General features: G+C 35.6%; 1 pseudogene across 1 annotated transcript; it reads left to right on the plus strand.

The window, feature by feature from the left end:
- The first annotated feature begins 11,517 nt into the window (after nucleotides 1–11,517).
- LOC145194342 (uncharacterized) lies at nucleotides 11,518–12,797 on the plus strand (annotated as a pseudogene). Its single transcript, XR_016445826.1, has one exon. The product of XR_016445826.1 is annotated as an uncharacterized LOC145194342 (transcript).
- Nucleotides 12,798–15,257: the final 2,460 nt, after the last annotated feature.

The raw sequence follows: 15,257 nt of genomic DNA on the forward strand, positions 1-15,257 counted from the left end.
TTACAAAGAAAAGTGAACAAAAACGAAAAAAAGTTGTACGGTGAGGAGTTGTACGGTGAGGAGAAGTGTGGCTGTTTGGAAGGAGTGGGGCTTTAGTTTTACGAAAAGAAGAGGTGATAACGGAGTTTAGTTTTACGAAAAGAAGGGAGTATCAGAAATAGTTTTTATATAATTTAAAGCGAAGAAATTTTGATTGACGTTAGCAATACTTTTTAAGGAAAAATAACTATTTTTATTGGAAGACAACCGTTAAAAATTCCCACCTAACAATTATAATCTTTATCTTCAAAATGACTTCATTAAGGAGATAAAATTATACTTGAATACGAAACTAAAAATTTAGCTGGAGATGCAAACGAAATCGGTTAAAAAAATATTTCCACGACTAAAAATGTCATCAGAGGACTTTTGTTTTAAAAAACCGATTTGTTTCTCATTGATTTACCAGCAGATATGTAGCAAAGTTCAAAGATCGTTTTTTTACATTATTGTTTTTATATTGTGTATTTTTTTGGGTCGAAATTTTGGGTCAAAATTTGTCAGAACACTTATGTGTTATTTAAAACGAAATATTTTGATGTTCAATTAATTTTTGTTCTGCAAATTTGAAAATCTGTAGTTAGGGGAACCTGTTGTACCTTTGACCATTTGAGTACTTTTTTAAAAACGCTCAAAAATGATACTTTTTGGTTGAATGAGAAAAAAGTCAAAGTATAACTTTTGCGCTAAATATAGGAGAATAACATAAATTTTGAATGGTTTTTGAATTGATTCAGTAGTCAAGAAAAAAAACGCCCGGAAAAAAAAAGCGGTGAGAGGTACAACAGGTTCCCCTACAGCACACAGAAAAAAATTTTAGTTCTAAATTCATTACCGCAAAGTTTCATTTCAGTGCTGAATATTGCGAGGGTGAGGATTTTATGAGTGAGCGCGGAGATATTATTTAGTCTTTGGGGAATGTTTTTGTTTTGTTTGGTTATGCTGGGTTGTTTGCAATTGGGTTGTTGGGTTGCCCTTAGTGTTGTGTGTGTATATGGTTTGTGTATAGTTCGTGAAACGGTAGACTCCTAGACTTTTAACACTCTAGATTAACACTGTAGACCAATATCGATCTTAACAACGAAATCTTAACGCAAAAAAAAAAATCGATAGAACAATTCCTCAATCGAAATATAAATAAGATGATAGTTATACTTAATTATACTTAATTATACTTAATTATACTTAATTATACTTAATTATGCTTAATTATACTTAATTATACTTAACTATATTTAATTATGGTCCTCCTCGTTTCACTTAATAAATGCTCTCAAATATTTAACTCAAATGCATTTACAAATACATTACAAGTTACAAATACATTATAAATACACTACAAATACATTACAAATACATTTACAAAGTACAAATACATTAATAAAATCATTTACAAGTGCAGATATGCAATCAAAAGTCACTTAAAAGTATTTTCTAATAACGTTTTCCTCTTTTTCACAAACTTTTTTTTTTAAAGATCTCCCAAAACTTCTACTATCATATCTCGCTTTCAATCTTCTATCAACCTTCTGTAAAATCTTCCCATAAAGAATTTCTTTAATATTTTCTCATTAAATCTTCCCGCAAAAAAGTTCTAAAAAATCTCTCAGATTTTGTCAACCGCTCTTTTACTGTCTGCTAATATTTCTTAAATCAGCTGTTATTCTAGCATAGGCATTTGATTTTAACTTCAAGCTTGTTTAGTGTTTTTGTTTCGATCACTTAATCATGGTTCTCTAAAACAGGTTTTGCCAGTTATCCTTTAATTAGCAAATGTTTCTGGTTCTCGACTTTACAACAACCTTTGCAAAAGATAGAAACACCCCAACTTATGGAGCACTAAATTCTCCTCATTAATTTTATGTTTAATACCACTACATCTACACTGTCCTAACACCGTTGCATTAAGTTCTCTACACTGTCCTAACACCGTTGCACTAAGTTCTCCTCATTAATTTTATGTTTAATACCGCTACATCTACACTGTCCTAATATCGCTACATCTACACTGTCCTCCAACACTAAAGTAACCAAATAAATTTTTTTTTTCTTTTCAACTTTAATTATTGAATACAGAAAATACAAAACATTAGCAACTTTATAAACCGCTTTATTCTAAATAAAAACAACAATTAAGTATTCATTTTTGCTGTCGGTGTCATATTATCAGGTTATATATGAGGTGGACGTTTTTTATAATGTTAAGGATTTCTGTCTTACATTTGATTTTTTTTTAATATTGGTCTTTTATAATGCCTGGAAACAAATTTTATTTAGCGTTTTGATCTAGAGTCTGGTGTGAGATCTGGAGTCTAGAGCTCCTAGATGGCATGACACCCTACATCAGTGAATTGTTGGAAAAGGTGATTGAAGAGGAAGGGCGGAAAGTTTCAATAGTCGTTAAAGTTGAAGTGATAAAGGAAGGCTTTGGGCTTGCCGTTGTCTATAGCGATGATCATGATCCGACAAGAGATAATGCCAGAGAGACCGACTACCTCAGTAGTGAAGCTGCACCCATCCTTAATAAAAATGATACCGCATCGATGTTAGAGAAATCCATTCCAAAGATCGTAGAGTGGTTAGAAAAGTTTGTGAAAGAAGGATCTGGCTGGCACCTATACTTGTTCTATTCACTTTACATTGGCTCTGCCTTGTACCGTCTATTCCGTGGGAGGAGCTACGTGAAGACGCCTCCCCACATCCCTAAGCGCTTCGTCATCAACGTAAAAAATATGGATAATAGATGCTTCAAATGGGCCACCCTCTTCACAAAACATCCAGCGGGTTTTAACGCTTAGCGCACGACTAAGTACAGTCGGCATCTGGATGAGCTCAACTTCAAAGGAATTGATTTCTTGGTGAAGGTCACATATGTAAGAAAATTTGAGGGTCTGAATCCTGAACTATCGGTGAATGTCTTCGCATGGAAGAGCGGGCTATACCCAAGCTATATCTTCGAGCAGGAAGGAAAGACTATTGACCTCTTAATAATAGTAGATAAGGCTAATCCAGAAAATACACACTATGTCTGGATTAGGAATCTGGCAGCGATGTTCTATCGGGTGATTAAATGTATAGCGCTAAAGCACCCTTGTCTTCGATGCCTATATGTCTTCTGAAGAGCAGACCTTCTAGAGGCCCACCGTAGAGATTGTCTAGACATTAAGCAAAAATCTCAGAGTACTATGATGTCAGAGGCCGGCAAAAGTATGCTTAAATTTGTGAATTACTATAAGCAGCCTCGCGTACCCTTCGTCATGTATGCTAACTTCTAAATGACGAAAGGTACGCGCATATATATTCTGATTGTCTCAACATACCCGTAGAGGGTGCCCCTGGCAACCCACAAAAGAGTTCAACCGGTCTCTTATTGAAGCAGGCTCTATGACTGGGCTAAGATGCAGCCACTGCTCTTTGGTGACTTCAAGTGGGCCCTGCCAGAGCTTGCTGAAGACTTAGGGACAGCTAATGATGCGCCAGAAGGCTATGCCCTTGGAGGTAGTCTTGATAGTTTCAGAAGCCTGCCTCAGCTTTTATCAAAAAAATCTATTTGAGAAGTTCTATTGCGGATGTAAGAGGAGTCTCAAACTTGTTCCAAACCTTTTACGTAAGGAGCGTTACGTCGTGCACTATCGTAACCTAAAGCTCCATCAAAGTGGTCGTCCAGTAAAAAATCAAGTTTTTGTTTTTGGTGTAGTTTAAAAAAGAAATTTGTGCTCTTTCAGCAAATATATACTTTTGCACATATTTTTTAATCAAATTTTTTTTAAATTTATTTATTTTAAAGACATGCATAAAATATTTCCCTTAGTAACAACCTTAGCAACAATGCTTTTGGTTGTTCGGGGCCAAAATTATTAACCAAAATTTATAATAACAACTTTCTTAAGAAAGCAGAAACTTAAGCTCTGATATAGTGTAAACCAAGCTTTAAAGTATACGGAACTTCAATATAAACATATGAAAGCTTGAAAAAAGCAGCTAAGGAAGTGAGACAAATTATAAAACCTGATTCAAATGCAGCTGAACTACTTGAAAAAGATATAGCAATTGATAGATCATGGCAAAAAAGAGGGTATATGCACTTTATTGGAGATGGTGATACAGATTCCTTTAAAAGAGAGTTAGATTCAAAAACCATATGGGGAAATTGCACCCAAAAAATTGGAATGTATAAGACATGTACATAGGAGACTTGGAACAAGATTGAGAAAGCTTTGCAGTGGTATGAAAGCTATAAAACTTGCTGATGGAAAAAATATAAGTGGAAAAGAAAGATTGACTGATAGACTCATTAACAAAATGCAAAACTAATTAGGAATGGCAATCAGACAAAATCTTGGCCAATTGTATGCCATGAAGAAATCAGTTTTAGGAATTATTTGGCACTTCATGGACATTAAAAATCTTGACTTTAGGCACTACCTTTGTCCTAGATCTGCAATTTAATGGTGCAAACATCAAGCTAGAACTCTTTGTTTTAAGAAGGTGATATATTAAGCATTTTTATGCTGATTTAGCATTAAAAAACGTAAATAATTTTTTTTTCTTAATTTTTTTTTTCGTAATACAAATATAACTTCTTTATGTTGAAAAATAAAATAAACTTTCCAACAAATTGTATTTTTTATATTTTTACTAGACGACGACCTCAATCGCTTGGTATAAAAACAACAAAAAATCATATAAATTATAGACCGTTTTCTTCAGCTAAGTGTTCATATCATATTGATATGAACACTTAGCTGAAGAAAACGGTCTACTCTAAGTATAAAAAAGCCAGCTCTGAGCCTAAAGACGCCACCTCAAAGTATGCAAATGCCACCTCTGAGTTTGAAAAAGCAAGTGCTGAGTCTAGAAAAGCAAGTACTGAGTCTAGAAAAGCAAGTACTGAGTCTAGAAAAGCTGACTATAAGTTTGGAAAAAACTTCTTTAAGCTTATGAACAGTAGTATCATCGGAAAGACAACGGAAAACCTGCGAAAGAGGATACAAATTGATCAAGTGTGCGACAGCGAGACGGATTGATTGAAGAGGCATGTAGCTGACCCCGTATATTTTTCACACAGAATATCTGATGGCGACCTGGTGGCAATCCACAGTACAAAAAGAAGGATGAAGCTAAACAGACCAATCTATGTCGGGCGGCCGTGGTTGACTTACTAAAGCATCTTATGTATGGCTACTGGTACAACCAGATAAAGGCTAGGTATGGTCTTAAGGCACAGATGTTGTAAATGGACAATTTAATGTTTGAGATTAAGACGGAAAACCTGTACAGAGATATGTGGGTCAGCTCTGACTTCTACGATTTCAGTGAATACCCAGTTAAACATCCGTGCTTCGATGAGAAAAACGAAATGGTTGTGGGTAACTTCAAAGACGAGTGTAACGGCTGCCTTATCCGCAAATTCGTTGGGCTCAGGCCGAAAATGTATTCGCTGTTCAAAGCTGAAAATAATATTAAGAAGGCGAAGGAAGTTTCCAAGACTGTAAAAAAGGACCTTCGGCACGAGTCCTATAAACAATGCTAAGAAAACCGAAAAGAGATAAGACACGCACAAGTAAAAATCCAGAGTATTTGGCATCAGATAGGCGTCTATAAGCAAGTGAAGACCTCTCTTATCTCGCTCGACACAAAAAAATGGATATAGACGGACGGTGTCAGGACCCTCTCCTACGGTCACTACGCGTGTGTCGAATGATCCCATCCGGTGGTAACTCAGTCCCATCCGGAACAATGGATAAATCTTCACAGAAAAAGCATCTGGGAGGTCCATCAGTAAGATATAAAGGACAGGCTGGCCCTTCTGTCTCATGACTGAATCAATAGTGTGCGTAGTCATAGACCAGATAGGGTCGGTAGTTTCCTCAAGACCAAAAGCCTTCTGAGCTGGTTGTGAAGTCGTCAAAGACACCTTCACAGTATTGATGGCGTCTTTAGGCTTCACACCTAACATTCTTGTTGACTCGTTATTGAGGGCGACCAACTCTGACGACAGTGACCTCACCCACTCAGTCGACCTCTTCTAAGAGCCTTACGCGTTCATATATCTCCTTAGCATACTACGCGCCAAATAGTCTCTCAGCAAGAGTACGGTTGAAACACTCAACTATCTCTTGCTCGTGATGGTTTCCAGCAGTGGCTATCCACACCTGTATACCGTGCTTCTTGAGGATCTTGGTAGTAGCCCCCAGAAATTTGCGGTCGGGATCTACCTGAAGCAGATGCGGCCAAATCAGCCGACCTCCTTTTTATATACGAACAATAGCATCTGCGACTTCTACAGCGGTATTGCTAGTGACTGGCTCCACATCTTTGTAACGACTCGCCACATCGACAACCACCAGAGCTTATTTAAACGTGCGCCGGCCTACTCTGTCATGCGGTATGTATTGTAAGTCTGCTTGGTGGACCGCATTAAGTTTGCTCTCACCAACCACAGGCCTAGATATCTAGTGAGAGGCTGGTAAGTAGATCTTCTTATTGGCTTGCTTCCTAAACGAATTGTTAGCAACTTTCTCAAAAACAACTGCCACGAGTTTCAGGCAGCTGATACTAGTTTCTTGATGGCAGGCATCCCGCGTCAGTACCCTTTTGTGCTTTAGTATAATGAAGATAGTCTCTTATCCATCGAGAGCATATATGAGCCAAATAAGACTCCAACTAGATGTTTGGTAACGGGGCTGCGAGACTCTGGAAAAGGTAACTGGGCAGAGCTCTCATGGTAACCAAGCGCTCTGGCAACCCCCGAGAAATAGATAACAATGCTCTCTCAAATATTGATCAAGCTGACTTGGTCAGCTATGCAGCTATCCGTCTCACTTTTTTTGATACTGCAATTGTTATAGTCTTATATATACTTTCTTTGCTATTGCAATCGCCAGAATCAACTTCAGGCTTTTTACCGATACCATATCGGTATTTTTATCGTGCCTTGATCGCATTTTTATCACCTGTCTCGGTCTTTACCGGATTTTTATCCCCTCTGCCAGGCGTTACCGGATCTATAGATCTTTTCTTCACCCCATTGATGCCCATCGTGAGACCGAAAGCAGATGGTGGTGCTTGAAGGAGGTCATTGTTGTACTCTTTCATTGGGACTGTCTTTAATCAAAGGCTGCTCGGAATCAGAATTAAACCCGGGGTAAGAGCAAAATTTAGAGTAGTTTGTGATGTCGACACCAAAGTCTTTTGGGAAGTAGTATATAGGCTTTCAGAGTATTTACAAGCTCCGTCTGAGCATGCAAGGCGCTGGCTGAAGAGCCAACGATGCTTCCACGAGTCGCCAGCTGAGCTGACAGGATGCACATGGTGTAACCCTTTTATTCTCTGAGCTCTTAAACCAGCTTTAGTCATCTCTTCTTTGTTTTTTGGGATTTGTTTTATGTTTTTTTGTTTATGTCTTTTTCTTTATTATTTGTCTATGGCGAATTACTCGCCAGTTCTTCCATCCTGTACAAGTCTGCGCTAGTATTATCGCCAAGACCATGATTATAGTTCATGTCAACCCCACGGAGAGATCTTATTCTTTCCTAATTGAACTCAACCTTGATTATTATTTCTCTCCCACAGGGATATCGAATTCTTTTCCAATTTCGCCCAGGCCTCTGATATGAGAATCAATATTCCAGGGATCAAAGTCTTTGGATTTAGGATTTAGGTATCGCAAGAGGATTCTCCTGATTGTGTAATACACGTTAAGTCTGTATAGAGCCCTCATGAAAGAATCGCTACAATAGACCATCGCCATTGAAATCCCACACCCAGCGGTAACCATGCACATCGCGAAGTTCATAACAATTGGATAGATGATGTTTTTCGGTGGGTCGCGCTACTTATCTGAAGGGCAAGGAATAGGGAAATATTAGGTGTTAAATTTTGCGCAGAAGTAGAACCCTTGATTGACATAGATCAGTAGAGGTTGAGAGGATATTTATTAGGAAGATCTTTCTAGTCAACGAATTGGTATTTTTCTTCTTTATACCTTGAAATGTTTATAAAGTTTGGTATGTCTTCCCCAAAAAAATTATTCGCTTTAAATCCAAATTTAGGGCTTACTTTAGTGCCATCCCACGGAATTACTGTAAATTCCATTCGTGTTTCTGGAGTTTATATCAACGTCAAGATTCTCCAACTCTTCTTTGACTATATCATAGAATATTTCTTTCAAATTAATGGCTTCTAATTCTGACCTTTTTTGAACTTGCCATTTTGGACCTTTAGCAGCTTAAATTTCTAGGATTTCGATTGCAACCTCTCGTTGCTTAATAAGATCATTTAAGGGATTATATTCACCGTCTATCTCATTCGAATTATCAGTGACTTTTATTAAATGTTTTTCCTTAGCCATTTCACCAAATTAATACAGTCTAACTAAATTATAATCATCTCTATTTAAAGAGTCGGTTATTCTTCAATTATTAGGTATCTATCGTTAGACCAAGATGGCTTTTCTGTCCAGCATGTATGGTACGCAGCTCGACCCCGCCAGGGACGTGCTAACGCGGCACGCTATTTGAGGTGAGAGGTTGATAACCACGTCAACTTTACCCGTTAGTTCAATAGCTTACCCTTTGGATAAGTCTTTGCTAATCTTGTCCCTAAGCCTGAGTAAGGATGTGGTTGTGGTGCCTGGCACTGTGCAATTGGTCTATGATGTGACTTTAATGAGGGGGACATACCTTATTGGTTGTTTCGTAAACAATCTCGGTCGTGTCATAGTAAAGAAAATGACCATCCGAATGCAGGGAAGTGAAATCAATTGCCTTCAGTCCTACGGGGACTACTGCGCTACGCGTGACCTATTTATGACATCTTAGCAAGCTTCTCCAGATCGCTTGATGCAGGAATGCGATGATCAAGCAATTCCTGGCAACTATCCCTACTTAGGTCTGGATCTTCCTCAGCTGTTGCCACTGGACGAAATTCGAGCGCAGGACTACGTTTATGGTAAGAATCCCTCAAAGTATTGCACTCCTCTTGACTTTGAGATGGTTACTGGTGGGGATCCTTTCCACCCCTCCAGCGTCGGGGATCACCTTGAGTATGATATCGTGTTCAGCGATAGATCTCAGGTTATCATCTCAACAGACACAGCTTGGAGCAGCTATAAACTATAGTTTCAATAATAAAGCGCTTGAGTTCAGACTGTCTCCTTTGCCTCACTTGCAGCAGAAATAGCTCTTAGTTCACAGGGGCCCTGGCTTATAAAAAAACCAAACGCCTTCGCAGAATCCATCAAGTTGGTACACTAACTAGCTGGTTGTTTTATATTAATTTCACATGTGACTGTCTGAAATATGTAGTAATCGCCTCTCTCAGCTTTGTGAAATTCTCACGCCAGACGGAAAAGACTCAACTGAGTTTCAACCCTCTGAAAATAGAAATAGCTATAGAGGGGAGGAACAACTTGCTATACTCTAATGGTATGTCCCCCCACAGGATGTACAAAGAAACACATCGCCGTCTTTCTAGTACTAATCGCTATGTTTCTCTAGAGACAAACATGGTTAGTAATGAGTTAACCGCCCAAACCATAAGGTTTAATGATTGGTATGCAGGTACGTGCCAATTGCTAGAGAGTACTTGAGATCAATACCTGCATGGCTCAGGCTTAGAAATAGGAAACATGGTAATGGAATAACTATAAATATAACCCGTACATCGTCTGGAGCTGCGTCTGTCAATATTAACGTGTTCATCGTGCTTGACGTTCTAGCAAAGTTTGATGGTGATTGCTTCATAGATGCCGTTTACTAAGAGACAACATCTCTGAGACTACTTCAACCTTGACATCATCAACTCACCACATACCCTGTCGCAAGCCACGCTAGTCTTTGTAGGATCCAAAGCGTTGACCTGTGGATAGAGCGGAAGGTTCGCCAAGCCACAGGTGTCAGTCCCTAACCGCTGGGCCTACCTCAGATGGTCTAAAAAGCCTGACCGAGGACTCTAAGCAGAGCTTAGACCTCTTTTTTTTTGGAAAAGATCTTTTTTATAAATTTATATTTTATAAAAATTTTTTTTATACATCGAACCAGTTTATTTGTTTTTATAAACATGTATATGGGGTTTTTATTTTGGTATTTACCTAAAGTTTATTTTTAGAGCCCAATTTTTTTAAAAAACATGTTTATTTTCCAATCATTCTTAAAGTACCAATTTTTGATTCGAACGCATGTGTACAAACCTTCCAAAAAAGGAAGGTTTGTTGGGGAGTGGTGGGAGCATTGGTATTGGGTGAGCATTGGTACACAGGAAAAAATTCAGCAGTTTTAAATCAATTTCAACTTTTGAATGCAGATGCCAAACGTTTTTTATAATCACCTCTTCCACAGAAAAATATTTTTCGGTTTTAAGCATTTGCTACCTATATAATTACCTTTTGTTTATTATGTATTATTATTTTTAATTACCTTTTGTGTAATTTTATTTTTTTGATGAAATTTCTTACTATAATAATGTGAAACACGTTTTGTACAAATGCTCCAACCGAGGAGAACCATAATTAAGTATAAATATTATCTTACTTATATTTTGATTGAGGAACTATTCTACCATCTTTTTTGTGTTAAGAATATAATATACTGTTTTGAAATGAGAAATCAATTTATCAACTTATTAAGCTATTTGTAAAAACTACGAAAAATAAAAATAAAAAACCATGTTTAGTAAATTCAAAAGCATTATATTTAACGATTAATATAAACTGAACTTAAATTATAATAAAATGTTGCTTATACGTTTAAAAAAATAGCGAAAATTATTTCCAATTTTTTTTGAATTTCTTTTTGTTTTCTAATTTCTTGTCGAAACGTACCAATGCCAATGATATATTATATATACTAGATGCTTAACTTCGATCCGAAAAGTGAAGCCGTGGAAGCCATTTCTAATTCGGGCAAAAACATGCATTTTTAACTTTTGTTTCGCACGTCGGATATAGCTTTTACCCTTATTACAAATGGCGGAATCAATTTGTAAACAAAAAGAGCGGCTTCACTTTTCATCCAATAAAATCCCGCAAGTTAGACATCTAGTATATATAATATATCATTGGCTAATGCTCCCCCCTCTCAACTACACATGCGTTAGTCCTTAAAAAGTAAAACAAGTAATGGTTTGATGAGCCAAGCAAAATATTAACCGCTTTAGGATGTGTTCAAAAAAGCAATATTTGAAAATGCAACCGCTACCTCGTAAATATTTTCTTTTTCCTCTTGCATTCTTAAACTTTTTAACCAACTACTTAAAAGCGCTTCCTAAAACTCAAACACTTTAAAACTGTTAAACGATTTTGTTGTTCTTCAAAACAACTGTGTTTTTTAAGGTTTGATTTTCAACAAAGAATTTATAAATATTTGCTCTAAGTAAATATAAATTTTGCAAAGTAAACTTATATGATTGAAAAAAAAAAGAAAATGCATTCTTTTTGTTATTTTAACCCCCCTATGAATTTCACTTAGATTAAAACAATAGATTTCAAATTGTTAGAAAAACGTTTTTTTTGTTTTTGTTTAGTTATCAAGAGAAAAGACAGCAAAGTTTCAAAGTTTAGAAATTCAAAATTCATTTTAAGTAAAACTCAATTATAAGTAATATGGTGCCGAAAAAAGTTGGCTTTGTGTACGACGAAGGGTTTCAACAACACCGACACCCTCGTGATGGGAACGCACATCTTGAAGTACCTGAGCGAGTATCTGCACCCTATGCATACCTGAAAGAGAAGGGAGTCATCCAAAAACTTGTTGTTCTCAAATCCAGACCAGCAACTATTAACGAACTTACTTTGGTTCACAACCAAGACTACATTAATCGACTAAAAAATGCCAAAAGTAATGATCACAAAGATATTTTTGCAGATTTTGATCTGGTGGGAGACGATAAATATTCGCAGATTTATTTTAAAGGCGACACATGGAACACTTATCTTCACGAGAAAACCTATGAAACCGCTTTACTGTCTGCTGGTTCAGCTCTGGAGCTCACAAACGCTGTTCTTAATGGAGATGTCGACAGTGGGTTTGCATTAATAAGACCCCCAGGTCATCATGCTGGAAGTTGTTTTGGCGCTGGTTTTTGTTACTTTAACAACGTTGCAATCGCAGCCAGGTATGCACAACTGCAAGGCGCTAAGAAAGTTATGATTGTTGATTGGGACATTCACCATGGCAATGGAACACAAGATGCATTTTATGATGATGACAGGGTTTTATACCTTTCGTTACATCGGTTTTACACATATCCAGGTCTTGAGAAAGCAAAAGCGGAGTTTGTAGGAGAAAAAAAAGGTCTTGGTTTTAATGTCAATATTGCATGGGATGAGACACCGATGGGAGAGTGTGAGTATAAGCTTGCTTTTGAAGAAATTGTACTACCAGTTGCACGAAAATACGCTCCTGATTTGATCTTAGTTTCTTGTGGTTTTGATGCTGCAAGAGGTGATCCTTTGGGTGAATTTGATGTGACAATCAACACATATTCCTGGATGACAGCTCGTCTGCAAGAAATATCTAAAACTGTTCTAATTTTTGAAGGAGGGTACAACATTAACAATCTTTGTGAAGGAGTGTATGCTGTCATTACGACGCTTTTGGGTGAGCATGAAGATGTTAATATAGTAGGAGAAGCAAATGAGACCGGTCGAAAAAATATTTCAACCACCAAAGATGCAATTAAAGATTATTGGTTTTAGTTCGAATCAAACTTAATTGTTAAAACAGTTTATGTGAAAAAGCTAATTTAAAATGAAACAAGATGGTGCTCATAACAATTTCACCACCCAACATTAATCAATATTTAGCAGTAACAAATAAGAATGAAAGCACTCTAACGCTCATATAACCCATATAAATAGCGAGTAACATGTATAGGTAGGATAGAAAAGAAAGAATACGAAAAAAAGATACAAAAAATACGAAAAAAAAACAAAACAAAAAAATACGAAAAATAGTATGCAAAAAAGAACGAAAAATGGACGAAAAAGAAATGCAAAAAGTAGAATGGTTTAAATTTTTATATAACTTAAAGTGGAGAAATTTTGATTGACGCTAGCGATATTTAAAGGAAGAATATTTTTATTTGAAAATAATCGTTAAGGTGGTAGTCTACCTTTAAACCTAAATCCTAGAATTTTGTATAAAAAAAACCCAATTTTTGACTGCAATATAAAAAACCTTACAAAACTAAGGAATTTAAATTTAAATTTTCAAATTTGGTTTTGGAACACTGTTTTTTGGTCCGCGGAACCAAAAAAAGGGCATTTACGCTGCGATAAATAACTCAAGAACAATTAAAGATACAGTTCTGGATTTTTTTGTACATCATCTAATAAGGAAGTTGAATTGGCTGAATTAAGGAAAAAAAATATTATTAAAAAGTTTTTGTTTAAATGATAATTCAAAATGGCAGCAAAATTTTGACCCAAAATACAGATTTTGATCCCAATTAACTAAAGAACCAAAAAAGTTAAAATAATTTTTTTTAATTCAGCTAATAGATTATATATAAAAGAATCAATGTACCAAATTTCAGGTCCATAGCATTTAATTGAGAAAAGTTATTTATCGCACCGTTTCAAAAAACCTTATTTTGAGAAAAACAGAAAAGAAAAATAAAATCCAACTCTTTTAGTCTAATTTAAGCCAAAAACTACAAATGCTACATTCATGTGTACTAAGAAACTTATCATATTCATCAGTGCCTTTTTTTGTTTCCCATTTATCACATTGATGGCATACTTTAGATTTAATGCGGTAGTCAATGCCTTTTCCAGTATCGCTTGAAATTATAGTTACAACACAATTTAAAGAAGAGAATCCTCGCTTTTACCAGGTGCCATCACATGAAACTGTAATATCTGTCTTGTTCTCACCAAGACCTTGCTTAATCTCAACAGCTGCTTTATTCATAAAGTTTAGAGCAACTTGCTTGTAAGCCACTAATATATTCCTTTGAATATCATGAAATGTTTTTTTATGCATTGGTGGAGGTAAATTCATAAAACCACAAAGGTTGTTAAAGCAGCATACCCCTTTCCTATTTCCCTCATGGCAATAATGGATCTCATATTTACATCCGATTGATATTGCCCATGAGATTCATCATCAATTTCTTGGCTAGTGTAAATCCTTTTACTCCATGAGCAGACTGAGGCTGTACATGTAAACTCTAATAAAACAGACAGTCCTTTCTTTCTTGATAAATCTGTAGAAAGTTCAATACTCCTCCATTGACATTCAGGGCACATAGCAATTTATCTATGATACTTTTTAAAACAAAGCTATCCAACATGATGTAACAGTGTGGAAAATTCGATTTGTTATTAGGTAATGAAGTTCGTTTTGTTGATACTGTTGTTGCTTTATGATTTAATAATGTAAGTTCCTTTGATGAAGTTGAAGCATTTAAATTACTTGTTGAAGGTATGTTATTAACAAGACTATTTTCCGAGTCAATGTTGGGTTCAGGAGCTTTAAAAAAACTTTTGCCGTGAAAACGTCGTTTTTTGAAAATTCTTGATCCTCCTGCCTTTCGTCTTTTTCCAGCATCAAGTTTTTTATTTTCCATACTTATTGTTTTTTTCTAAATTTGAATAATAATCATAATCATCTAACTGAATACACAAGTAGGACTTCTAGCACGAATCAAATAAATTATAGTAAATTAAGAATTATAATAATATATAAATACAAAATATATCTGCCAGCAGCAAAAGCAAGCTTCTATTAAATCTTTTCGAATATATTTCGAGTTATACTTTTGGTTAAACTTTAAAACCACATGTGGATGTCCTGGATTACTTTTAGATGCTTACCAATGATTAAAACAAGTTCAAGTAGGCTTCGTTTTTTAAATTTTTTTAAAGATCCGATTTTAATTTTTTTTTTTTTTTTTTTTTGAAATCGCAAAATTTATGCGATTTTTATAAAAAAAAATTATACCACCTATATCTAATGATAAAATCATATAAGTTGTAAATATTTTTTTGAAAAACAAATATCACCATCATTTTCTACGTATATGATATTGGGTAAAACAGTACAATTTGAAATTTTGAAAATTTTCATATTTTAAGGTAGACTACCACCTTAAAATGTCGTGCCTGACAAATATAATATTTATCTCCAAAATGACTTCATTAAGGAGATAAACATAGTTGAATTTGAAATTAAAAATTTAGCTTCAGTTGCAAAGGAAATCTGTTGAAAAAATAT

The sequence above is a fragment of the Hydra viridissima genome, unplaced genomic scaffold (assembly GCF_058129835.1).
Source record: "Hydra viridissima isolate aposymbiotic clone 2 unplaced genomic scaffold, HvirCarnegie_v1 scaffold_12, whole genome shotgun sequence".
Classification (NCBI taxonomy): Eukaryota; Metazoa; Cnidaria; class Hydrozoa; order Anthoathecata; family Hydridae; genus Hydra; species Hydra viridissima.